General features: G+C 42.1%; 1 long non-coding RNA gene across 1 annotated transcript in view; it reads right to left on the bottom strand.

The window, feature by feature from the left end:
• Positions 1 to 4997: 4997 nt before the first annotated feature.
• LOC132597667 (uncharacterized) overlaps positions 4998 to 26879 on the bottom strand; it is a 100254-nt gene continuing 78372 nt past the window's right edge. Inside the window, exon 4 of the long non-coding RNA XR_009564857.1 lies at positions 4998 to 6020. This is a non-coding gene — a long non-coding RNA (uncharacterized lncRNA). The remainder of the gene's footprint in view (positions 6021 to 26879) is intronic.

Below are 26879 nucleotides of genomic sequence, written 5' to 3'. Positions count from 1 at the left end.
AACATTCTAAGGCTTAAGTTCTTCTCCAGAAAGTTTCCTAGGTTGCCTTTTTAAAGAAAGGGGGAAACACTATGTGTTTTAGGAGTGCTTCAGAGTTTTTTAAATGTGTGTGTGTGTGTTTGTGTGTATGTGTGTGCGATGTCTCCTTTTCCAAATGCCACCCCAGAAGGGATGGTTCAAGTCAGTTCAAGTCTGTCAGACCTAAGATCTTAGGAGCTAAACATCCTAGTAGTTGAAATGGCAGCCAGAAAGGCCTCCATGTGTATCTCAGCTCTAGCACTGACCAGCTCTGGTGTGACTTGGGACAACTTTTGCCGAAAGTTGTGTAAGCCTCAGTTTTCTCATCTGTAAAATGGGCCTTCTAATAATGCTTAGCTCCAAGGGTTATGTGAGGGTCAGACAAGACAACATAAATGAGGTGCTCTGCGGAGTACCCAGCACACAGTAGGTGTTCGTGATTCTTTCTCTGCAAGGGCTCCAGTGCAGTCTCCTAGCCCAGGGCGCTATGCTCCCACAGGACATAGACAGGGTGTAGGCCTGCTCTGTGCCTGCTTCCAGACACCAGATCAATTGTTGTCCACTAAGATTCCCTATCTGGCCAATGTTCCCCACCCAGGTATGAGTTAACCTGACTTTAAAAGATCCTAGATGATGAGCGTGTTTGTGTGTATCTGTGTATTGTGTGATTTTTTTTCTCCTAGGAAGGAACAAGGATTTTTCCACACTCCCCTAAGCGAAACCAGATGAGCAGAGTTAGCTCAAACTTCTCAAAAACAATTCACCTCTGCACTTAGACCAGATATGGAATGTTTCAACCCCAAAGTATACTTGTTGGTGTGTGTGTCTGGAAAACCACAAGTGATTTCAGAAGAGGGTCAGAGTGAAATCATCATGAGCCCAAACACCCTTCAGCTACAGACGGACGTGGCAAGTTTTGATTGTTTGCTTGTGTCTTAAAAAACAAACAAAAAAAACAAACAAAAAACTCAAATGCAAATACAGCCGTTATTTTACCTGTAACTCAGACATGAAACGTTCTGCCTCTGCTCTCTTCACATACTTTATATTGTGCACATCAGCTTCTCACATTTGCTCTCTAATCGTCCACCAGGTCCCCGGACTCAGCAATCACACCTCAGCAGTTCTTTAAACTTAACACGGAAAAACACGCTGCTGCTCCGTCATCCTCCGCCTACCCCCTCCCCACCTCAGGGCAAGGTGTCCACAGCAAGGATGGGCGCATCTGGAAAGCCCTTCTCAGTTGTCAGTGAGGGCAAGAGTTCCCAAATGCTGATCTGTGAACCAAGCTTCCACCCACCCCTAGTGAGATAAGATAAATAAGAACAATGCAGAGAGGTTTTCGTAAGCTAAATGTATTCCATTTTTAATTCTTAAACAATGTCCTCTTTATTTTTTGTTTTCAAATATTCTTTTATGAAATTTAGTGACAAGAGATGGAGATCAGTTGTGTTGTGTTTTTTTATACTGTTCTTTCTTGGCAAAAGAAAAAGTTGGCCAACTTCATGCTCATCAAAATGTATTTTGAGATTTTCCTAGTCTACAAACCCCTGAAGTCTGGGAATCACCTGGAGAAGGAACCAAGTGCGTGGACAGAAAGAAAATGCATATAAACTGAGTACCTGCCCCATGCTGTGCTCATGAGTCATTTCTTCTCATCCTTACAGTAACACTGGGGAGCGAGTGATAGTATTTCCATTTGATGGATCAGGAAAGCAAGGCTTCTAGCGGTTAAGGGACTTGCCCAAGGTCACTCAGCTAGGAAGGGGGAGAGGGAAGGCTGGGATTTGAGCCCAGGCTGCATGAAACTAGATCCGGAGTCCCCTCCTCCACCTCATGTCTATTCCAGAATTCCCAACACAATCGGAGATTCAGAAAAGCATCTAAAATTGAAGTAGGTGTAGGGCCTTATTCAGAAGCAACAGTGAGTAAATACATTCACAGATCAGGAACAACCCTTCCACCCACAAATGAGAGAGAGAGAAAGGGAGAGGGAGGTGAACTATGCTATTCCATGGTGGATGCACTTTCAATAAACACAGTGGGTGAAATTATGAAAGTGTTAAGTGCTGAACAATCAGCAACAAGCTGATTCATAACGCGAAGGGGCAGGGGCGGGTCCTGAGCACATTAACTGCCCTCTTCAGACGCTGAGAACAGGAACTGGACACGGAAGCAGCTGCCCCATTACCAGACAAATGTAGAGAAAGTGACAGTTCAGGGAAAAACAAGAGTGATTAAGGGATGGAAGAATCCATGAGTAAAGATGAAGAAATAATTATGCACAGCTTGGCTAACTCATAAATCAAGGACATTCATTCCATCTACAAACACCAGCAAGGTGAAAAGAATCAAAGAAAGATGGGCTATTTAATGTCCATTTAAAAGTGAAACAATGGCTAGAATTGAGAAAGAGCTAGAAGCTGAAAGTCAGGGACACGTGGACTCACTGTGAAAAATCACCTCGGTGGGGGGGTAGGAGAGGGAAGCAGCCAGAACCCCAGGGGGGTTGAGACACCAAGGAGATTGGACAAAGCATCAGATAAGGCACAGTAGGGAGTAGCGCCCCTCTGGGCTGAGACGTGACCTCAGTCTTTTCCCTGCCTTCCTCTTACGGCTTCCACACCTCTCTCCCCCTCCTCCCCTTCACCTCAGGAAGACAGGATGGCAATTTGAGGAGGGAACTGGTGTCAACAAATATCGCAAGGTGTCATAACAGCAGCCCACCACTCGGTTTGATTTGGGACCATGGCAGAGGAGCATTAATTATCCCCCAAGAAACCAGCCCCACAGCAGAACGACCCTGAGGGCAGAGAAGCCCCTCAAGGCCTCTCCCCTGGAGCCTGCAGGGATCGGGTGACCAGGTTTATTTACCCAGAACCAGCTGTCGCAGGATTTACTGCCAGCACACGAGGGGTTCCCCAACACTGCAGACAGAGGAAGGTGACATTTGGGCAGAGTTTGGGCTTCGTCAGCCGCTGGAATCACCTTCTGCCTGAAAGTGCCTTAGCCAGAGAAAGATGGAAGACCAGGGATTCGGTCTCCTTTCCACTGTGATAAAACCATTTGGCCCAACCTGTGAAGAATGAGTTTTTGTCCCGAAACGCCTCACTGAGGAAAAGGGGGCAGGCAGGACAGGAAGCCAAAGGGTCAAATGTGGGTTTGGGAAGAGGCTAGTACTTAAGAGATGTGGAGGGAGCAGGTGAAGGGTGGTGCCTTCTTGAGAACGCACTGAACACCAAGGAAAAAACAAAAAGCAGTGGAGAGATGGAAGAACAGAGAAACCTAGTCGAGGTTGTATTATAAGCCCTCTGGGACCTAATGCCCCCGTTTCTTACATTGTCATGCATATTATTGGCCCTCCACAAAGGTTTGTCATCAACAGTGCAATTAAATAAACATAAGAACAATGCAAAGAATGGAAAGACACAGTGGGCAATGGGACACGGGGGCAAGCTAGGAGCTAAATAAGGCCCATGGCATAAATTACAAGCTTACTGAGGGCAGGGGAATCTGTCTACAAATTCTGCAGTATTTTCTCCTCCACAGAGCTCCAAGCGTTTAAGGGATAAATGACACCAGTTACAAAGTCAAGCGTTTTAAAATAGTGACAACCCCCAAGAGGTGAATTTCAGTCCTTTTTCAATTTCTCTCCTCCGTCTCTTAGTGATTTTTTTTCCCTCATAAAACGAGCACTCCAAGTTTTTAGTCTGCTATGCTTCTCAGAACAGCCTGTTGGCTCTGAATAAGCTAAAGAGAAGTAATATAATAACCCTGGTTTGGAACATCAGGTCCAGCCATCGATTATGTGGCCAAGTGGCCCGGCTAGAGAGTGCTGGACCCTGGGCTCTCCATCTCGGGAGCCATCTTTTCGTGCTTACATCCATTCACCAAACCAGGAGCCAGCAAGCATCAGTGGTGGGCAAGCCACGGTGCTGGCCTTTGGGGAAGAAACCAAAATACACAGGACACTAGAAATGCAGGTCATCGAGGACAGGAAAGGTGTACTATTCATTTTATTTTTTTTGTCCCTCAGTATCTACCACTGGGAAGAAGGACACTGCAAGCCACCATGAGTCATTTACTACTTAGTATAGATGAAGGCTCAGAATGACGTTAGTGTAAGGGTTTTTGAGAGATAGAGACAGAGACAGAGAGAAAGAGAGAGAGAGAAAAATGGAGAGAGGAGGAGGGCATGGGTCCATAGAATGAGGGAGCACAAGCCAGAGTGAGGAGGGGAGGGCCAGACTGGGAAGACTAGAGGAAGCAAGACAAGTCATATAACTGCGTTAATTAATTAAACACACACAAGACAAAACTCCCTTACAAGTCACCTTACTGGAATCAAAGATAAAAGATACAAGCCCAGACCCTTGGGGTGTGATTGTGTGCGTGTGATCACACAGGATACAGAAAAATGTGAACAAACATCTATAAAACAATGTGACAATTGTTACAATAAAGTTAAAGAAAGGGATAATGGATGAAATTTTAAAATGAACTGTGGATTCGAAGATGTATTTGTATCCACGATAAATATCCTGATTGTGACGACTGTACTGTAACCCCTGTAAGAGAATATCCTGATCTTAGGAAATATACACTGAAGTATTTCAGGGTTTAAAAGAAAGTGGGTTTTGTTGTTGTCGTTGTTTTTTCCAATAGGCACGTGATACAACATCTGAAGAGCACACAGGATGAAAGAATGACTCCAGGGGGAGAGGAAGGGAAGGAGGAGAGTAGGGAGGGGCTTCACTGAGGATTTGACCTTTGAGTACAAGGGAAAAGACAGAGGAGTTCATTTGGAGAAGAGGGGTTGGAGAGAGGGCAGGCTAGGAAAAGGTCATGGGCAAAGGTGTGGCATGAAAGCACGGAGGACATGCCCTCCTGGAAACCTTAAAGAGCGAAGCCTACCTAGAGTTTCCAATCTGTGAGAAAGGATGTGGACAACACAGATAGACAAGACTCTTTGGGTCAGTGAAGGGCAGGCTCTGCAGTTGGAAAGTCAAAAGCAATTCCTCAGTAGACACAATTCTCATCTACAAAATAACCACTGTCTGTCTTGTGAGACAGAGCCTATGCCTGTAATGAGTGCAAAAAAGCTCGACTATTTTGAAAAAAAAAAAAAAATTAAATCAGGGTCACCTCAGCCAGGAAGCACTCAGAATTGGGTTGGGTAAACTCAGTTTCCCAAACATTTATGAGCAACTTCTGTGTGCACACACTGTGCTGGACCCTGGGGATACAAAGACGGAAAACACATGGTCCCCGCCTTCAAAGTAGATCACAGGCTGGTAATCAAGAAGAGCTTCTTAGACAAAGTGAGTTTTGAGTAGGAGAGCAGGGATGTGGATTGACAATCAGCCAGACCGCCAAGGGTTTGGCTTCTTCAGGCCTGCCACTGACCTCCAGCGGGGGTGTTTGGTCTCTACTGTGGCTGGTACCCAGGCATCAATGCATTGATGCTAGGAGAGAAAGCCAGAATGGAAAGGCTATTTAGGAGCCAGCAGTGGTAGGAAGGGCCTTCTAAATTGGAGATAATTGACCTGTGCTTAGCTACAGTGACAAATCTGTTGGAGGAATATAAAGAAATTAAATTAGTCAAGAAAATTAGAGGCCAATCTCATTTCTTCACCTAGATGCAAAAATCCTAGAAATTGAATTCAGCAGCGTATAAAAAAGATAATGTATTGTGGTCAAGTTAGGTTGATCCTAGGAATATACAAGAGTGATTTAACATTAGAAAAGCTATTAATATAATTCACCATATTAATGGATAAAGGAGAAAAACCATATGGTTATCAAAACAAGTGTAGCAAAAAATATTTGCTAAAATTTACCACCAATTCATAATGAAACGTCCTACCTGATAAAGAGCTTTTATCAAATAATTACAGCAAACATCATTCTTCAAGGTGAAAGATTTGAAGCATTGCTTTAAAATCAGGAACAAGACAAAAATGTCCACATCAACTCTTCTTTCCAGCATTGTACTTGAAGTCCTATCCAGTGCAATAATAAAAAAGAAATAAAATGTATAAGTTTTGGAAAGGAAGAAATAAGACTGATATCTTTATAGATAATATAATTGCTTATTTAGAAAACACAACAGACTAGAAATTGCTGGAATTAATTTTTAAAAATTTAACAAGGTGGGTGAATAAGATAAATTGATTGCATTTCTACCCTCCACCAATAAACAGAAAGCTTAATTTTAAAAGATGTCAGTTATTATAGCAACCAAAATTAAGGTACTTAGGAATAAACATGATGTAAGGTGTGGAAGACCTTTAAAAGAAAAAAATTTACTTTATTGAAAGACATTACATAAGACAAGTAAATGGAGAGATGAGCCACATTCATGGATAAAAAGTCATAATATGAAAATAACATCAACACTCTTCAAATTGATCTATAGAGTCAACTCAACTCAAGTCCTTATCTCAAGAGGGCTTTTTAAGTAATTTGACAAACTAATTCTAAAATTTATATGGAAGGGAAGAGTCCTAAAAGAAGCCAAGACATTCCTGGAAAAAAGAATAAGGTGGGCTTCCCTGGTGGTGCAGTGGTTGAGGGTCTGCCTGCCAATGCAGGGGACACGGGTTTGAGCCCTGGTCTGGGAGGATCCCACATGCCGCGGAGCAATTGGGCCCATGAGCCACAGCTGCTGAGCCTATGCGCCTGGAGCTTGTGCTTTGCAACAAGAGAGGCTGCAACAGTGGAGGGCCCACACACCGCGATGAAGAGTGGCCCCCGCTTGCCGCAACTAGAGAAAGTCCTCGTACAGAAACGAAGACCCAACACAGCCAAAAATAAATAAATAAATAAATAATAAAACAGTTCTTTAAAAAAAAAAGAATAAGATGTAAGGACTTTCTCTACTATATATAAAACATACTACAAAGCCCTAGTAAGTAATATAGTGTGATATACGTACAGGGACAGATAAATTGACCAATGGAATTGAATAGAATGCCCCAAAGCAGAACTACACGTATATGGAATCCAGATTTATGACAGAGATGGCACAGCAGACCACCAGAGAAAGGAGAGATTATCCAGTATATGGTACACAATTTGTAATTTACATGGGGGAAAAAAAGATGGATTCCTATCTCACACCATATCCAAAAGTAAATTCTGCGTGAATTAAAAGCAAAATGTAGGGACTTCCCTGGTGGTCCAAGACTCCACGCTCCCAGTGCGGGGGGCCTGGGTTTGATACCTGGTCAGGGAACTAGATCCCATAGGCATGCTGCAACTAAGAGTTCACATGCCGCAGCTAAGAAGTCCACAGGCTGCAACTAAAACAAAAGATCCTGCGTGCCGCAACTAAGACCCAGCACACAAAATAAATAAATAAATTTTTAAAAAGTCTTTAAAAAAGAGCAAAATGTACAAGGCAACACTTTAAAATTTTTAGAAGAAAATATAGAACAATTTATCATATCAGGAGAGAGAAGGATTTCTTATACAAGGTACAAAATGTACCAACCACAAAATAAAAGATTGATATATTAGACTATATTAAAAATAAGAATGTCTTTCATCAAACTGTATCTTATAGAAAGTGAGAAGGCAAGCCACAAAGTGGGAGAAGATATCTGTAATGCATATAACTGACAAATGAATAGATAAGAAAATTTTCCTATAGCTGTCTGCACGTTCATTTCCTGGTCTCCTTCAGAACCTTGCTCAAATGTCATGTTTTTCATAAAACCTTCCCTGTCCCCTGTTTAAAAAATTGCAAGCTCACCACCACTCCCTGCCTATTGCCCTTTCCTGCCTTATTTTTAGCTATAACATTTATCATTACCATACATACTATACATGTAACTAAATGATTTGATTGCCTTCCACCCCTCTCCTCAGTAGACTATAAACTCCTAAATGAGACAAGGAATTTTGATCTATTTCGTTCACTGCCTTATTCCCAGCATATAGAAGAGTGCCTGGCACATAGCAGGTACTCAATGAATATTTGTTGACTAAAACTCCTACCAATCAATAATAATAATACCAACAACTCAATAGAAAAAAAAATGAGCAAAAGACTTAAACAGGAATTTCAATAAGAAAAAACACAACTTGTCAATAAACATATAAAAAGATGCTCGAATTTCTTAATAATCAGGGAAATGCAAATTAAGACCAAAATGAGATAGTATTTTATACTTACCAGATTGGAAAACATTAAGAATTCTGACAATACTAAGCGCATTGGCAAGGATGAGGCACACAGGAAACTCTTAATACACCTGCTGGTGGGAGTGGAAATTATTTCCCTCTTTAGAAAACACTTTGAGATTATCTTGTACAGGTGAGCATGTGTGTAGCCTGTATGTCAATTTATCTGTTCTTAGGTTTATACTCTGAAACATTGCCACTCAAAGTACAGTCCACAGACTTGTGCCAGTATGTGAAGGAACGATCTGATACAAGCCAGCCACCTTGAGACAAGTACAGAAATTGACAGTAAGGATTAAGAAAATTTGATAGCAACTTGACACTGCCATTCTATATTTATTTTTTAGACTTTTTTATCATGGTAAAATATACATAACATAAAATTTGACCATTTTAATCATTTTTAAGGGTACAGTTCAGTGGCATTAAAAGTACATTCACACTGTTGTGCAACCATCACCACCATCCATATCTAGAACTTTTTTTTTCATCTTTCCAAACTGAAATTCCACACCCACTAAACAATAAATCTGTATTCCTCCTGCACCCCCAACTCCTGGCAACCATTTTTTCTGGCTCTATGAATTTGACTACTCTCGGTATCTCATACGAGTGGAATATCATACAGTATTTGTCCTTTTGTGACTGCCCTATTTCTCTTTAGCATAACGTCCTCAAGTTTCACCCACATTGTAGCATGTGTCAGAAATGCTTTCCTTTTTAAGGCTGAATAATATTCCATTGAATCTATGTACCACCTTCTGTTTATCATTCATCCATTGATGGACACCTGGGTTACTTCTGCCCTTTGTCTATTGTGAATAATTGCCCTACTATATTTATTGAAATATAATTTATGCCTGTTGAATATAACAATTAAAACTGGGCTTTCTGTTTGTATGTCTTTGAATTTTTAATAATCTCATTTTCCAAGTAATTCGTTTTTATGGTATTTTACAAAAATAATCTGTGACAGATTGGAAATTTTTCTAAATCTACCCACAGATAGTTCAAGGAGCACAACCCTGGAGCAAGGGTTTCCAAACTTTTCTAACACCCATGAAAAGAAAAACTCCACATGACAGCCCAGGACACATAAACATAACTGAAACAAAAGTTTCACAAAACAATACTTAACCATTTCCACAGGAAATGCACTACGGTAGTTATTGCTCTGTTTTATATTTTTTTTTTTGCGGTTCGCGGGCCTCTCACTGCCGCGGCCCCTCCCGTTGCGGAGCACAGGCTCGGGACGCGCAGGCTCAACGGCCATGGCTCACGGGCCCAGCCACTCCGCGGCATGTGGGATCTTCCCGGACCGGGGCACGAACCCGCGTCCCCTGCATCGGCAGGCGGACTCTCAACCACTGCGCCACCACGGAAGCCCCATATTTTTTTTAAAATCCTGGTTGAATCTATTAAATTGATTTCACAGGCCACTACAAATCATGAATCCCAGTAGGAAAGCCAGTGCTCTTGAGAAATTCTTGCACATGTGTGTCAGGAGCCATGTAAGAGAATATTCCCAGTAGCATTTATTCGTGTAAAAAAAATAAATAAATAAATAAGGAAAACAACCCAAACATCCATCAATAGGAAGCTAAATGAATAAATTGTGATATATTCACCTAATACAATATTACTGGGGCTCAATCAATGTTTATTGAATGAATTAATAAACAGCTGTGAAAATGAAGTACAGCCACATGGAGCAGTTTGGCTGAATCTTAGAAATACAATGTGGAGTGGACAAAGCAAGTCACAGTTGATTCTATACTGAACAAAACTATTTTTAAAAAGCTAAATAAGGGCTTCCCTGGTGGCGCAGTGGTTGAGAATCTGCCTGCCAATGCAGGGGACATGGGTTCGAGCCCTGGTCTGGGAAGATCCCACATGCCGCAGAGCAACTGGGCCCGTGAGGCACAATTACGGAGCCTGCGCGTCTGGAGCCTGTGCTCCGCAACAACAGAGGCCACGATAGTGAGAGGCCTGCGCACCGCGATGAAGAGTGGCCCCCGCTTGCCACAACTAGAGAAAGCCCATGCACAGAAACGAAGACCCAACACAGTCATAAATAAATAAATAAATACATTTAAAAAAAAAAAAAGGGAGCAAAAGTAAACACTATATTGTTTAGGGATCCATGCATGTGATAGGACTACCCTAAAAATCAAAGGAACAACAAACACAAAATTCAGGACAGAAGTTACCTCTGGGGAGTAGGGAGAGGGTTGGATCAGGGAGTTCACAGTAGCTTAACAGAATTGGAAATGTTATTAAGTCGGGTGGTTTACAAATGTTCATTATTATGCTTTGTACTTAGATATACATTGTATATATTCTTTTATCTATCAAATGTTTTTTAAAAGATAGAAATGAAGTTGATGAAATTGGAGGACAGAGAATTCTAGCCACATTGCGCAAGCCATTGATATTTAAAAATATCAGTAAAATAGGGCCCCCTGATCTTCTTCCAAGAGTGTGAAAAAAATAGCTGATAAGCTTTTTTTCAGACTGAAAAGAAGGGTATCCAGACAAGGTGTTGAATTGGCTATCATTTCCCATTATAGAATAACTGCTCCAGTTTCCTTACATCCATCCACCAAACTCCCACCCCCTAACTGTTTCCAACAACCATGGAATGTTCTTCTGCATCCCTGACTGTTGGTTGCTCTTAGAATTCTGGGTTAGGGGTCTTGGGGAGGCAATAGAAGAAGACTACAGCCCCTCAAGGGTAGGGGCCAAGCTTTATTCATCTTCATGTTTATAATTTTCAGCCCAGTGCCTGTGCAGAATAAGTACTGGATAGTTCTTTCCTGTACAACTGAATGAGGCACCGAATGAAAGAATAAATGACTATTGCAATTAAGCTAAGGATGCTATACCATTTCTGTCACTGCTGATAACATGAGATTATTTCAGCCTGCTCTGACTCATGATCTAACCTGAGACATGGTAATGGGCGTGGCTTCCCCAAAGGTATTTATGAATTAAAGATCTGAGGGAGAAGGTAAGATGAGGTCCCAGGATAAAAGTGGGGAAGCAGTCGCCTTTAAAATAAAAATGAGAAATCTTGGGAATTTTTAAAGCCCAGTTGGGCATATTGGTAAGCTAGTGATTATCTTTTTTATCCCCACTTTAATTTTTATCGTGGTTAATCCCAGAGTGTCATGAGCAGAGTACAGTGGTTAACATAACGGCATTGTCTGGGTTTGAATCCAGATTCCTCCACTTCCTGGGGAAGCTTGGGCAAATTACTTAACCTCCCTGTACCTCAGTTTTATCATCTGTAAATGGAGATAATAATAGCACCGACACAGAATTGTAATGACAAAAAATGATTCAGTGAGTATATAGTCATAAAGAGAACAGCGCCTAGCACACAGCAAGCACGCTATCAGTGTTGTTAAATAAAATCTTCACCTAGATCGACAAATACACTCGTGTGCCCACGTGCCTCCTGTACTCTTAGGGTTAGTTGCCGTGTGGGTACTCAGACTTTTACTGTGACAAAACAATTTCTGTGGCCTTTTCCGTGGAAAGCCCTTGAGAGGTTTCATCTTTATGGACCTTTGCTATAGGACCCTTTGCTTAATTAGCATCCTTGAAGTCCTGTTGTTGGTACCTTCTAAGATTGTCTTTAATATATACATAGATTCCTGACATGCTGCCTTCATAATGCCTGTCCCACCATTCTTTCTTTTCCCTTCTCTCTCTCTTTCTCTCTGCTTCCTCTGCCCTCTTGGACTGTTGGCAACAGCCTCGTAACAGATTTCCATTCCTCTAGTCTTTGTTTCTGCCAGTTCATCCTTGGCCCCAGGGACACATTAAATCTTCCTCAAACAACCGTTTGCACACATCATTCTCACCCACCCCCTCTGCTCAGAACCCTCCACTCCTTTGCCACCGTGTACAAATTCCTTAGCTTGACTATCAAGACCTCTAGTGCGAATTTAGCCTTGCTCTCCCACTTTATCTTTCTCTATCTGCCTTTACAAACTTTTTTTTTTAGGCAACCAAATTAGCCTATTAGTTGCTCTATACCGGTCATGCCTATACCCACCCAGGCAACACCATTTCTTCCACTCCCAAGCCTGGAATGCTCTTCTCGTGACTTCAGAGCCTGGGGAAGACACTCTAAGAGGTAAGAGAAGGGCATCAAAATGGAGATGGGGGAATATCAAAAGCAAATTTTATGTTTCTAACTTGTTCCCTGACTTGGCTGTGATCCCAGGAATGGGAGAAGGATTCTCTCCCTCTTCCTCCTTCAAAAAAGGCACAGAGCATGGAGGTTAAGGGCATGGGCTCTGGCTCTGTTGTTTCCTGGCTGTGCCTCAGTTTTGCTCATCTGTAAAAGGAAGCTAGAAACAGCACCCTCTGGAGTGGATGTGGTGATGAGCCACACAGGTCCCCCTTCAAGGCTGAGATCCGTATTCTCCCAGCTGTGAGAGTGTTGGCTGCCAACTGCTCGCACGGAGTCCCTTCCAGGAATTGCCCTTAATCAAAGGGAGCTGCACCACCCAAGATGATGCCCTCTCTGGGGCAGCCTGCAACCAGTGAGGGGTCAACAGTGGGTACAGAAGCCTGGCCTCTTTGCCTTAACTGGACACCTCTAAAGGGCCATTCCAGCTTCTAATCTCCCCATAAAGTTCACTGAGGCCTCTGTTGTGACTGCACCAGAGCCCAGCTTCTCTCTCTGCCCAATCCAGCTTCCTTTCCTTCCCCTCACAGGTGTTGTTCCCAAAACTACTCCTCAATAGACTACACGCATGCAAATATCTGCTTCAGAGTCTGTTTCCCAGGAAACCTGACCTACAATGGTTGGTCTAAGAAAACAGTCCCAAAAATGAGACTTTGGAAGAGGATCACTTGCTGCCTGACTGGCTCTGAGGACCTCATGACTAATGGTAGGTCAACAGTGAGAGCACCGGGCATGTGGTTAGGGTGCAACTGCTAAAATTTTCAGTGGTGATGACCTGGGATGGGACACAGTTGGACATTAATGCACTGGCGGTGCAGCTTATCAAGTGTTTGAGAGCTTCTGGTAAAAACTATTTGTAAAGACTGTAGAATGAGATGGCTGTTGCTGGGGGTTAGGGGAGGGGCAGTGGATTGATTCACTGAAGAAAGACAACGAAAGGCCCAGAATGATTAATCACCAATATAAGGCAAAGTGTAAAAGCTTGAGGGCAGCCTATATAAGGTAGCATAGAAAGAGACTCTTAGCTCCTGTACCAGAGGGCAGAGGATCAGGCCCAGAACTTAATTATAAGAAGATTGAATTCTCAACACTAGAAGAGCTGATTGGAAAGATCTGGGGATCTGATTGGAAAGAATGGGACCCTGAGACTCTCATGAGGCTGAAAACCAAGATATTGGTCAGGGTTGCAGTCATCTTGAGGTTCAACTAAGACTGGAGCACCTGCTTCCAAGATCACTCTCATGGCTTTGGCAGGCCCTAGAAGATCCTTTTCTAAGCTCATTCCTGCAGTTGCAGGTAGGCCTTGGGACCTTGCCATGTATCCTGAGTGTCCTTACAACACAGCAGCTGGTGATCGGAGACAGAGACAGAGAGAGAACCAGAGGGTCTCCCGAGACAGAACCTACAGCCTCTTTGGAGGCTAATCTTGGAAGGGCCATCCCATCATATCTGCCGTTTTCTATGCGTTAGAAGCAAGCCACAGGGTCTGCTCCATGCACCAGTAGAGAAGAGTACACAAGGGAGTGAGTGCTGGGGGCGGGGATCATTTGGGGACCATCTTTGAGTCTGCTTCCCACAACCTAGCAGGCCTTTTCAGGTGCTAGAGACGACATGTTCTACACTTGAGGACATTGCTCTGACCCATTTACTTAGTGACAAGGAAGACTGTCAGCTTTCAGTGGGGCCCAGAGCACGAAAGGGCTCTGCAGCAGGTGCAGGCTGTGGTGCAATTGCCTCCATGGTATTCAAGGCATCTATGGCGGGACGAGACACTGTGTGGAGTTTGTGGCAAAAGCCCCAAGAAGAATCCCAACTTAGCCCCCTGGGGCTCCGGAAGAAGCCCACGCCATCTGTCACAATGGTTTTTGCCCATTCAAAAACCAGCAACCACTGTTCTGTTGAGCCCTGGGAGACGCAGAGCATCTGATTAAGGGACATTAAGTGATCTTGCATCCAGAGCTGCCCATCACAAGATGGGTTCTGTCAGATCCACTTAGTCATACAGTCACATGGGCTCAGAGCTCTCCGTCATCAGATGCAAGTGGTATATCCAGACACTATGTCCACAGCAGAGGAGGTGTGTGGTGGGTATCAGAACCAGTGGAGAAGCAGCAAGTGGGGAGAGGGCACCTGGGAGAAAAGTCTCTGTTCTCTGTATGTTGAGGGTGGCAGCAATGAATCTCCCTTTCATCTACCAGCACCACTCCCCATTCCATCATAATTGTCTAATAACTTTGACATTCATCTAAAATATGAGAATTGGGGTCTGAGAGTGACACTGAAGCCCAGCTTTCACAAAACTTGCTTAGCAAAGCAAAAGGTGTTTCCCAAGTTGGATCTCATTCTTCCTGCTTGGACAACCCCTGCAGCTGTGTAAAGACACCCTGAGTCTCCTTGTTCTCTCCTTCTCCAGTCCTTGAGGGGTGTCCCAAAGCCCCATTCCACCCACATCCTCCTCAACCTGACCCTTCATTTTCTTAAGAGCCTTACCAGGTCCCACATCTATCCAGGTTGTGAGGTCCCAAGAAACAAGGCAGCAGGCCGGCACACACTGACCCACTGACCCAGAAGAGCACCACAGTCCACTCACTCACCCCAGCTCATCTTGACAGAAAAGGGCTCCAGTCTTGCTGAAGGAGGCTAGCTTTCCCATGATTCTTCCTTACTCCAGGCAGGAGTCTTTGGTTGCAAGCAACAGAAACAAACTTTGGCTAACTTAAGCAAGGGGATGTATTGGGAGGGTGGGGCCAGTTCACAGAATCAAGAGACAGCTGAGAATGAGGCTGAAAGAGTTGGGAACAATGACAGCCACGACATCCTGGAATAGGAGCTAATCAACCATCTTGTTGGGGCTGCTTCTTGCACAATGTTACGCTGTCCTTCTGTTATTTTGGTTAAGATCCCAAGTCCTTGAATCTGATTGGCTTGGCTTGAGTAAAATGCCCTCTCCTTTGCCACCTTGATTGACAACGCAACTGAGACTGGAGCAGAAGCAACTGCCCAAAACAGAAATTGGGGCTCTTATCAAAAGAAGGGCGCAGGGCTTCCCTGGTGGCGCAGTGGTTGAGAGTCCGCGTGCCAATGCGGGGGACACGGGTTCGTGCCCCGGTCCGGGAAGATCCCACGTGCTGTGGAGCGGCTAGGCCTGTGAGCCATGGCCGCTGAGCCTGCGCGTCCGGAGCCTGTGCTCCGCAGTGGGACAGGCCACAACAGTGAGAGGCCCGCGTACCGCAAAAAAAAGGAAAAGAAGGGAGCAGAATGTTGGGCAACCAAAAACTATGTGCATTCAAAACACCCCCAGTCTCTCCCCACTTGCACAATTTACTTGTCTACCAAGATTCCGAGTGCTGTGTATGAAAAGTTGGCAGAACCGTAAACTAAACCTCATGATAGGCAGGATTGAAATCAGTGGAAGGAAGCTCAGTTTCAGGAGAATTTGGGCTTTTTGGATCAGAAGACCATATTCTAGTCCCAGCACTGCTACTAATTGTGACCTCTGTTTCTTAATCTAAGCAATGGGGTAGGCAGTGATCTATCCAGCAGGTCATTATAAGCATCAAAATAGTGCGGCTTCCCTGGTGGCACGGCACAATGGTTAAGAATCCGCCTGCCAATCCAGGAGACATGGGTTTGAGCCCTGGTCCGGGAAGGTCCCACATGCCACAGAGCAACTAAGCCTGTGCGCCACAGCTACTGAATCCCGCATGCCCTACAGCCCATGCTCTGCAACAAGAGAAGCCAACACAATAAGATGCACATGCACCACAACAAAGAGTAGCCCCGACTCGCTGCAACTAGAGAAAGCTGGCACGCAGCAACGAAGACCCAACGCAGCCAAAAATAAATACATAAATAAATTTATTTTAAAAAAATGATAGCGTGCTTGAAGGCACTTCGAAGGCTGTTAAACATGCAAACTTGAGGGACTGTTATTGGTCGTTTGGGTTTTTCTAATTTACTTTGCAGATCACGTCATATTGACTACTTAACCTGAGATTGCATTTGGCCAGAAGCAGTGCAGTTCTGACCTTAGCTGGCAGACAGGCTGCAGTGAAGCGAGAGGAAGGAGAGAGCTCTGCAGGTAATGCAGTGGGCAGTCTTATTTCAGCCTATTTTGCAATGCAATGATCTTGAGGAAATATCAGGATGCAGTTCATAGAGAGTTCTTACTAACTCAGAAAAATCAACTCCAGCGAGAGTCAAGAAATAGAAAACTGCTAGAGTGTAGGAAATAGCCATTTGCAAGAACACATCAGATATTCAATATTCAACACAGTGGCAATGTAGCATATGCGTTCAGAACACGAGATTTGAGTCATGAAGACCTGAGTTTGAACTCTAGTCCCATCCCTTGCCTCATCTATGTGAGTACAGTAATAATCCATTAAACAAATATTTATTGAGGACTTATTATATGCCAGGCATTATTTTAGGCACTGATGATATAATGGTGAACAATATAGATGACAAACCCCTGCTGCCCTCGTGGCCTTTCCTTTCCAGTGGGAGAAGAAAGTAAATAAAGAACCAAAAAAGGTAAAATATATGGTATATCAGGTAGTAATAAATGCTATGGAAAAAATAAAGCAGAGAAGGAAGCCATTGGGGTGACTGGGGAAGAGTTACTATAATCTATAGCGTGATTAGGTGACAACCCAGTGGTGACACTTGATGTGATGGTGACATCTGAACCAAGAGTTGAGAGAAGCAAAGGACTGTGCTAGGCAGGTGTCTGGGGGAAGATTATTCCAAGCAGAGGGAACACCAAGTGCAAAGGTCTGGTGGTGAGAGCACACATGGAAAGTTCAAGGAACAACAGGCAGCCAGGATGGCTGGAGGAGACCTTATAGCTGCAGAGAAGATGGAGATTAGGGCAGAGTGTTGAAGACAGGGCAGATGCCTAGGACTGGTAGGTACAGTACTTTGGCTTTTACTCTGAAGGAGATGGGGAGCCACTGAAGGGTTTTGAACAGGAAAGTAACGTATTCTAATGTACATTTTAAAGTCTCATTTGAGCTGCTATGCTTAAGTGAGGGCAGAAGAGGGACACCAGTTAGGAGGCTATAGCAAAAATCCAGGTGAGACTTCTAGTTTCTGGTCCAGCTGTAAGGAGCTTGGGAGTTATCGCTTTGTCCTAACAACAAGTAAAAGGCTGAAAAACTGAAAAAACAGTTTAGATTCATCAGAGAAGTGAGGTCTCAAGGCAAACTGCTGCCCCCACAAATGTGGACAGCCTCCCCAGGCCAATACATAGAATCACCACTTAGAGCAGAGACCACGAGCAGAAACATCTGTGGGAAGCAGTGCCCGGGCAGGAAAACCTGAACTGCAATTGACAAACTTCCTGAGGCTCAGTGTGCACAAGTCTGAGAGTTAAAAACTCCAGAAGGGCTTCCCTGGTGGTGCAGTGGTTAAGAATCTGCCTGCCAATGCAGGGGACACGGGTTTGAGCCCTGGTCCGGGAAGATCCCACATGCCACGGAGCAAATAAGCCCGTGCACCACAACTACTGAAGCCGGCGCACCTAGAGCCTGTGCTCCGCAACAAGAGAAGCCACTGCGATGAGAGGTCTGTGCACCGCAACAAAGAGGAACCTCCGCTCGCCGCAACTGGAGAAAGCCCGCACGCAGCAACGAAGCCCCAACGCAGCCAAAAATAAAAATAAATAAAATAAATTTATGAAAAAAGAAAGGAAAAAAAAACAAACTCCAGAAGACCCAGTCTGGAGAGGTGCCCGCACTTCTGTGAGTTTTACCTCCAGGGACTCAACCGTGTTCTCATGGTGAATATTGGAGAAAAACCCCTCCAGCTTCTGGCTTGGGTAAAAGAAAAGGAACCATTCTGAAATACACCAGAGCATTCCGTTCTTCTTAACAAGGCTTGCCCTCAAGAGAAACTATTTTACAAGAGTCTAAACTATTGGGCAGTTTCCAGAGCATAATCCTCATGGAGAAAGGGAGATACCCAGCTCCAGCCCTCTCTCCTCATCCTCTCCCATCTAAGCTGGGGGTGGGGTGTGGGGGGAGAGGCTGAGAAGCACTTGTGAAATTCACAGTCCAGGGGCACAGACTCACTGTAAGACTGCAACCTCATCAAGGGACTACAGAATGCTTTCTTCCCCCAATACCTTACCCTACATTACTAAAGGCCTATTTACTGCAGTTCCTTTTACCCAGTATAGCATGTCCTCCTAATAAGAAAAAATTATAAGGCATATCAAAAGGCAAAACAACACTTGTCTTGAAGAGTCAGAACACACATCAAAACCAGACTCAGAGATGGCAGAGATGATGGAATTATCACACTGGGAATTCAAGACAACTATGATTAATATGCTATGGATTCTAATGGATGAAGTAGACAGTATGCAAGAACAGATGGGTAATGTAAACAGAGAGATGGGAGTTATAAGAATGAATCAAGGGACTTCCCCGGTGGTGCAGTGGTTTAGAATCTGCCTGCCAGTGCAGGGGACATGGATTCGATCCCTGGTCCAGGAAGATCTCACATGCCACAGAGCAACTAAGCCCATGTGCCACAGCTACTGAGCCCACATACCACAACTACTGAAGCCCACAAGCCTAGAGCCCATGCTCCCCAACAAGAGGAGCCACCTCAATGAGAAGCCCACGCACAGCAAAGAGTAGCCCCATCTCACCACAACTAGAGAAAGCCCACGCACAGCAATAAACACCTAATGCAGCCAAAAATAAATAAATAAATAAAAAGAATGACTCAAAAAGAAATGCCAGAGATCAAAAACACAGTAACAGAAATGAAGAATGCCATTGATGGGCTCATTAATAGACTGCACATGGCTGAGGAAAGAGTCACTGAGCCTGTGGCTATCTCAATAGAAACTTCCAAAATTGAAAAGTAAAGAGATAAAAGACTGAGAAAAAAAAAAAACAGAACAGAATACCCAAGAATACCAAGAACTGTGGGACAACTACAAACGGTATAACATACACTTAATGGGAATACCAGAAGGAGAAAAAAAGAGAGAAGAAACAGAAAAAATATCTGAAGCAAAAATGACCGAGAAATTCCCCGAATTAATGTCAGACACCAAACCACAGATCCAAGAAGTTCAGAGGACACCAAGCAGGATAAATGTGCCCCACCTCCAAAAAAAAACTATGCCTAGACATATATTCAAAATGCAGAAAATCAAAGATAAAGGAAAAAATCTTAAAAGAAGCCAGAAGAAAAAATTACCTTATCATAGAGGAGCAAAGATAAGAAATACATCTGACTTCTCTTAAGAAACCATACAAGTAAGTAGAGAGCAGGGTGAAATATTTAAAGGGCTGGGAGAAAAAAACCACCAACACCGAATTCTGTCCCCTGTGAAATTAGCCTTCAAAAGTAAAGAAGAAATAAAGACTTTCTCACACAAACAAAAAATGAGGGAGTTTGTTGCTAGCAGACTTGCCTTGAAAGAAATGCTAAAAGTTCTTTAGAAAGAAGGAAAATTATATAGGTCAAAAACTTTCATTTATATAAAGAAAGGAAGAGCAATGGAGAAGGAAGAAGTGAAGGTATAATAAAAACTTTTACTTTTATTATTCTTAATTGAGCTAACAGAGAACTGTTCAAAATAATAATAGTAACCATGTATTCAATATGTGTGTGTGTCTGTGTGTGTGTGCACATGCTTACTTATAAGTGAAAGGAATGACAGCAATGATACAAGGGACAGGAAGGAGGAAATAGGATTATTTTGTTATTATAAGGTACTTGCACTACCAATGAAGTAGTATAGTGTTATTTGAAAGTGGAATTGGATGAGCTGTAAATATATATTGCAAACTCTGGTGTAATGACTAAAAAGAATAAAAAAGGAATCATAACTGATATGTTAAGAAAGGAGAGAAAGTGGAATCACATAAAATGCTCAGTTAAAACCACAAAAAGAAGAAAAGGAGTAGAAGATAAAAACGGGAATAAAGAACAAGGGCAATGCATAGCAAACGGTAACAAATATGGTAGCTATTAATCCGACTATACCAATAATCACTTTAGAATTTAAACATCAGTGGTCTAAATAAACCAATTAAAGAACAGAGATTGTCAGAGTGGATCAAAAAAACAAGAGCCAACTCCAGGTTGTCTACAAGAAACCTACTTTAAATAGAAAGACAAACATAGAGTAAAGTAAATGGATGGAGCAAGATATACCATGTTAACACTAATCAAAAGAAAGCAGGAGTAGCTGTATTAATTCAGACAGAAAAGACTTCAGAGCAAGGAAAGTTATCAGAGATAAAGAGGAGTATTACATAATGATAAAGAGGTCAATTCTCCAGGAAGACATATCAATCCTTAATGTATAGGCTCCTAACAACAGAGTGTCAAAACATGAGAAGCAGAAAGTGACAGAACTGCAAGGAGAAAAAGATGAACCCACTATTGCAGTTGGAGACTCCAACACCCCTCTATCAGAAAGAAACAGATCCAGCAGGTAGAGAATCAGTAAGGACACAGTTGAATTCAATAGGACCACCAATCAACCAGATATAATTTATGTCTACAGACTGCTTCACCCAACAACAGCAGAATGCATATTCTTCTCAAGTCCACATGGAACATTCACCAAGATGGACCACATTCTGGGCCATAAAACACACATTAAATTTAAAAGAATAGAAATCATGCAATGTCTGCTCTTAGACCACAACAGAATTAAACTAGAAATCAATAACAGAAAGATAACTGGACAAGCCCCAAATACTTGGAGATTAAACAACACACTTCTAAATAACACAAAGTCAAAGGAGAAATTTCAAGAAAAAATTTTAAATATTTTACTAAATGAAAATGAAAACACAACTTATTAGAATGTGTGGGATACAGCAAAAGCAGTCATTAGAAGGAAACTGATAGCATTGAATGTGTATATTACAAAAAGAAAAATCTAAAAGTCAGTCATCTGAACATTCACCTTAGGAAACTAGAAAGAGAAGAGAAATTAAATCCAAAGTAAGCAGAAGAAAAAAAAAACTATAAAAATTAGAGCAGAAATCAATGCAATTGAAATAGGTAATCAATAGAAAAAAAACCCAACAAAACCAAAAGTTGGTTCTTTGAAAAGATACATAAAATTGATAAGCCTTTACTGGGCTAAGTAAAAAAGAAAGAGGACATAAATTACTAATGTCAGAAATGAAAGAGGGCTTCCCTGGTGGCACAGTGGTTAAGAATCTGCCTGCCAAGGCAGGGGACACAGGTTCGATCCCTGGTCCAGGAAGATCCCACATGCTACAGAGCAACTAAGCCCATGCTCCACAACTACTGAGCCTGTGCTCTAGAGCCCACGAGCCACAACTACTGAGCCTGCATGCCACAACTACTGAAGCCTGCGTGCCTAGAGCCCGTGCTCCACAACAAGAGAAGCTACTGCAATGAGAAGCCCATGCACCGCAACAAAGAGTAGCCCCCTCTCGCTGCAACTAGAGAAAGCCCGTGTGCAGTAACAAAGAGCCAACGCAGCGAAAGATAAAAAATAATTAATTAATTTTTTTAAAAAAGTAAAGAAAGAGACAACATTACTACAGATCCCATGGACATTAAGAGAATAATCAAGGAATAGCATGAATGACTCTATGCCCACAAATTTGATAACCTAGATGAAATGACCCAGTTATTTAAAAGACACAGTCTGCCAAAAGTCATACAAGGAGAAATAGACGATCTGAATAGGCCTATGTAAATTAGAGAAATTGAATCAATAATTAATAATCCTCCAAAACAGAAAGCACTAGGCCCAGATGGGTTCACTGGTGAATTCTACTAAAAATTTAAGGAAGAAATTATACTAATTCTGTACAGTCTCTTTCAGAGTATAGAAGCAGAGGGAGTACTTCCTAACTCATTCTTTGAGGCTAGCATTACCAGTACCCTAATATCAAAACCAGACAAAGACATTATAAGAAAACTACAGACCAGTATCTCTCACGAACATAGGTGCAAAAATCCTCAACAAAATATTAGCAAAGCTAATCCAACAATGTATAGAAAGAATTATACACCATGACCAAATGGGATTCACCCCAAGTTTGGGAGGCTGGTTCAACATTTGAAAATCAATTAATGTAATCCATCACATCAAGCCAAAGAAGAAAAATCACATAACCATACCAACAGATGAGGAAAAAGCATTTGACACAATGAAACACTCATTCATGATAAAACTCTCAGCAAACTAGAAATAGAGGGGAATTTCCCCAATTTGGTAAAGAACATCTGCAAAAAATTACAGTTAATATTATACATAAACGGTAAGAAACTGGAAGCTTTCCCACTAAGATCAGGAACAAGGCAAGGATACCCCTTCTCACCATTCCTTCTCAACATCATCTTGGAAGTCCTAACTAATGCAATAAGACAAGAAAAGGAAATAAAAGGTACACAGATTGGGAAGGAAGAAATAAAACTCTCTTTGTTCATATATGACATGATTGTCTATAAAGAGAATTGGAAAGATTCAACCAAAAAACTCCTGGAACTAATAAGGGATTATAGCAAGTTTGCAGGATACAAGGTTAATATACAAAAGTCAATCACTTTCCAATATACTAGCAATGAACAAGCAGAATTTCAAATTAAAAATACAATACCATTGGGACTTCCCTGGTGGCACAGTGGTTAAGAATCCACCTGCCAATGCAGGGGACATGGGTTCGAGCCCTGGTCCGGGAAGATCCCACATGCCACGGAGCAACTAAGCCCGTGCGCCACAACTACTGAGCCTGCGCTCTAGAGCCCATGAGCCACAACTACTGAGCCCACGTGTCACACCTACTGAAGCCAGCATGCCTAGAGCCATGCTCCACAACAAGAGAAGCCACCACAATGAGAAGCCCGCGCACTGCAACAAAAAGTAGCCCCTGCTCACCGCAACTAGAGAAAGCCCGTGTGCGGCAACGAAGACCCAACGCAGCCAAAAATAAATAAATAAGAAAAGAAATGCAAATTAAAACAATAATAAGATTCCACTGCACATCTATTAGAATGGCCAAAACCCAGAATACTGACAACAGCAAATGCTGCTGAGGATGTGGAGCAACTGGAACTCCCATTCATTGCTGGTGGGAATGCAAAATGGTTCAGCCACTCTGGAAGACAGTTTGACAGTTTCTTAAAAAGCTAAACATACTCTTAACATATGGTCCAACAGTCATGGTCCTTGGTATTTACCCAAAGGAGTTGAAAACATTCACACAAAAGCCTGCATACAGGTGTTTAGAGCAGCTTTATCCAAAATTGCCAAAACTTGGAAACAACCAAGATGCTCTTCAGTAGGTGAGTGGATGAACTGTGATACATTCAGACAATGGAATATTATTTAGCACTAAAAAGAAATGATCTATGAAGCCATGAAAAGACATGGAGGAACTTTAAGTGCATATTACTAAGTGAGAGAAGCCAATTTGAAAAGGCTACATACTGTATGAATCCAACTATATGACATTCTGGAAAAGGCAAAACTATGGAGAAAACAAAATGATCAGTGACTGCCAGGAGTTGGAGGAGGAAGGGATGAATAGGCAGAGCACAGAGGATTTTTTTTAGGGCAGTGAAATTATTCTGTATGATATTTTAATGGCATACATGTCATTATACATTTGTCAAAATCCACAGAACATACACCACCAAGAGTGAACTCTAATATAGACTATGGATTTGGGGTGATAATGATGTATCAGTGTAGGTTCACTGATTGTCACAAATGTACCTGTCTGGTGAGGGATGTTAATAATGTGGGAGGCTGGGGCAGGCAGAGGGTATAGGGGACACCTCTGAACCTTCCACTCAATTTTGCTGTGAATGTAAAAATGCTCTAAAAAATCAAGTCTATTTTTTTTTTTAATTCAGGTAAGAATCAAGGGTGGTTTGGCAAAAGTAGTAGCTGTGGAGGTACGGAGAAGCAGTTGGATTATGGATTTATCTTGAAAGAAGAGCCAACAGAATTGCCAGTGGATCGGTTGTGGAGTATGAGGGCAAGTGAAGATTCAGCCTATAGCCTAGACAAGACGACATATGACAATGACTTCACACAGTGCCAAGCACATATTAAATATTTAGCAAATACCAAAATCCCATAAAATTTCAGAAGAGATGATGGTCCTCAGCAAGGTAATATCTTAGTTAGATAATTTGTGGAGGTGGGGTTCGGGACACACAAGGAAATTGAAAGAAGAGGATGGCTAAGCTCTAGTCAACTCTAATAACTCCTCTTTTATATATAAGCAATATTTTTTTTGTCGTCAGTAGCTCAGTTCTGGAAATAGGAGATAATAGAGTAGGAACAGAGAAAAACAAGAATGATTCACCCCAGGACCAGTACATAGTAATAACTCCAAAATAAATAAGTAACAGGGACATAATGTACATTACAGCACAGAAAACATAGTCAATAATATTGTAATAACTTTGTATGGTGCGAATCTATAAAAATATCAAATCACTATGTTGTACACCTGAAACTAATATAATATTGTAAGACAACTACACTTCAGTTTAAAAAAAGAAAGAAAAATAATGCCAGCCTTTAAAAAATGATAATAACTCCAGAGGTAACACTTATTAGTAATCACAGTGGCAATATTAGCTAGACAGGTGGAATGTTAGTTTTTGAAGGCCTGTGCTAAGCCACCCTCTTCATTGCAGTGCTTTTAGCATGAGGTAAATGAGGAGTCATTTGTGTTAAGGTGTGGAAAAAAAAAGCAAAAGGATTAGTTCTTTAAACACTGATTGTCAATTCCCAAAGGATACACTCTACTTTAGTTGGAACATTCCTATCATTTGTTGAGCCCTTACTATACATTAGGCACATGTATTTCTCTAGTGTTGAAATCAGCCTAGCTGATTTCAAGGTAGATATTATTGTGTCCATTTTACAGATGGGAAAAGTAAGGCTCATATAAGGGGATCACTAGCTAAAGAGCCGTGAACCTGGGTTCAAACCCAAGCCTATGCATCTCCAAAGCTCATGCACATACCACACTGCCTCACTTTTGTTTTGTTAACAATAACCAACCTTTACTGAGCACTTACCTCAGGCCAGGCCCTGGTGTTTTACAATTATTAATATGAACTACTATTATCCCCATTTTACAGATGGAGAAACTGAGGCCTAGAGAAGTTAAGAAGCTTACTGTAGACATTTCAGCTGGTAAGTCAGGACCCAGGCACTGTAGTTCTAGATTGTAGGGTCCATACTCTTATGGTTTTTTTGTTTGTTTTTTGTTTTGTTTTGTTTTGTTTTGCAGTACGCGGGCCTCTCACTGTTGTGGCCTCTCCCGTTGCGGAGCACAGGCTCCGGACGCGCAGGCTCAGCGGCCATGGCTCACGGGCCCAGCCGCTCCGCGGCACGTGGGATCTTCCCGGACCGGGGCACGAACCCGTGTCCCCTGCATTGGCAGGCGGACTCTCAACCACTGCGCCACCAGGGAAGCCCCTACTCTTACGGTTTTTTTTTAAAGTGCTTTTAAGAAATATAATAGTAATGTATACTCATGGTAACAATTTTAGAAAATTCAACAAAAAAATGAAAAAATCACCTATAATCCTACCATTCTGAGATAACCATGGTTATCATTTGGGTGGATAACATTTTAATCTTTTTCCTACACACACACAAACATTTTTTTAAAAAAATAAGATCATATTATATTTCTTTTAATCTATCCTTCATTTATTCACTTAATAATATGTTGTCGACATCTTTCTGTTTTAAATGTTTTCTACAATGGGGCTTTTTTTACTCTCTCGGGTCATGCACCTATTTAAGAATCCATAAGAATTCTCCCTTTCACCCAAAATGTGCACACACACACACACACACACACACACACAATTTTGCATATAATTTCAGACTCCCTGAACCATGGATCCTGGAACCTCCAGTTCTACAATATTATTTCTTTTTTTTTATTGAAGTATAGTTGATTTATAATGTCGTGTTAATTTCTGCTGTACAGCAAAATGACTCAGTTATACATATATATATATGTATACATTCTTTTTAATATTCTTTTCCATTATGGTTTATCCCAGGATACCACATTATTTCTAATGCCTGAACAATATTCCATGATGGACGGATGCCTTATAAGTTACTAAACCAACCTAAGTCAGTCCCCCATGACTGGACATTTAGATTATTTCCAATTTTCCACTATTCTAAACAATATTGCAATGTCTGTTCCTATGGATAAATCTTTGAGTATAGCCCTAGTTATTGCCTTGGGATCAATTCCAAGAGTACGATCACTTTTAAGGCTTTTGATAGTACTTCCAAATTGCCCTCCAGAAAGGTTGTATCTATTTACACTCCCGCCAGCAGCTTCTAAGAGGACCCATTTTCCCCACATCATTGCTCACATCTGGTCTTATAAAACACTATATTCTGTACCTTTTTAACCCTGGCTCAGAACTTTTCTTTCTCCTCTTGCTGTCTTGAAAGCAG

Source organism: Globicephala melas, chromosome 8 (assembly GCF_963455315.2).
Source record: "Globicephala melas chromosome 8, mGloMel1.2, whole genome shotgun sequence".
Taxonomy (NCBI): domain Eukaryota; kingdom Metazoa; phylum Chordata; class Mammalia; order Artiodactyla; family Delphinidae; genus Globicephala; species Globicephala melas.
Note: the sequence above shows the minus strand (reverse complement) of the source record. Positions and strands in the feature narration are given on the sequence as shown.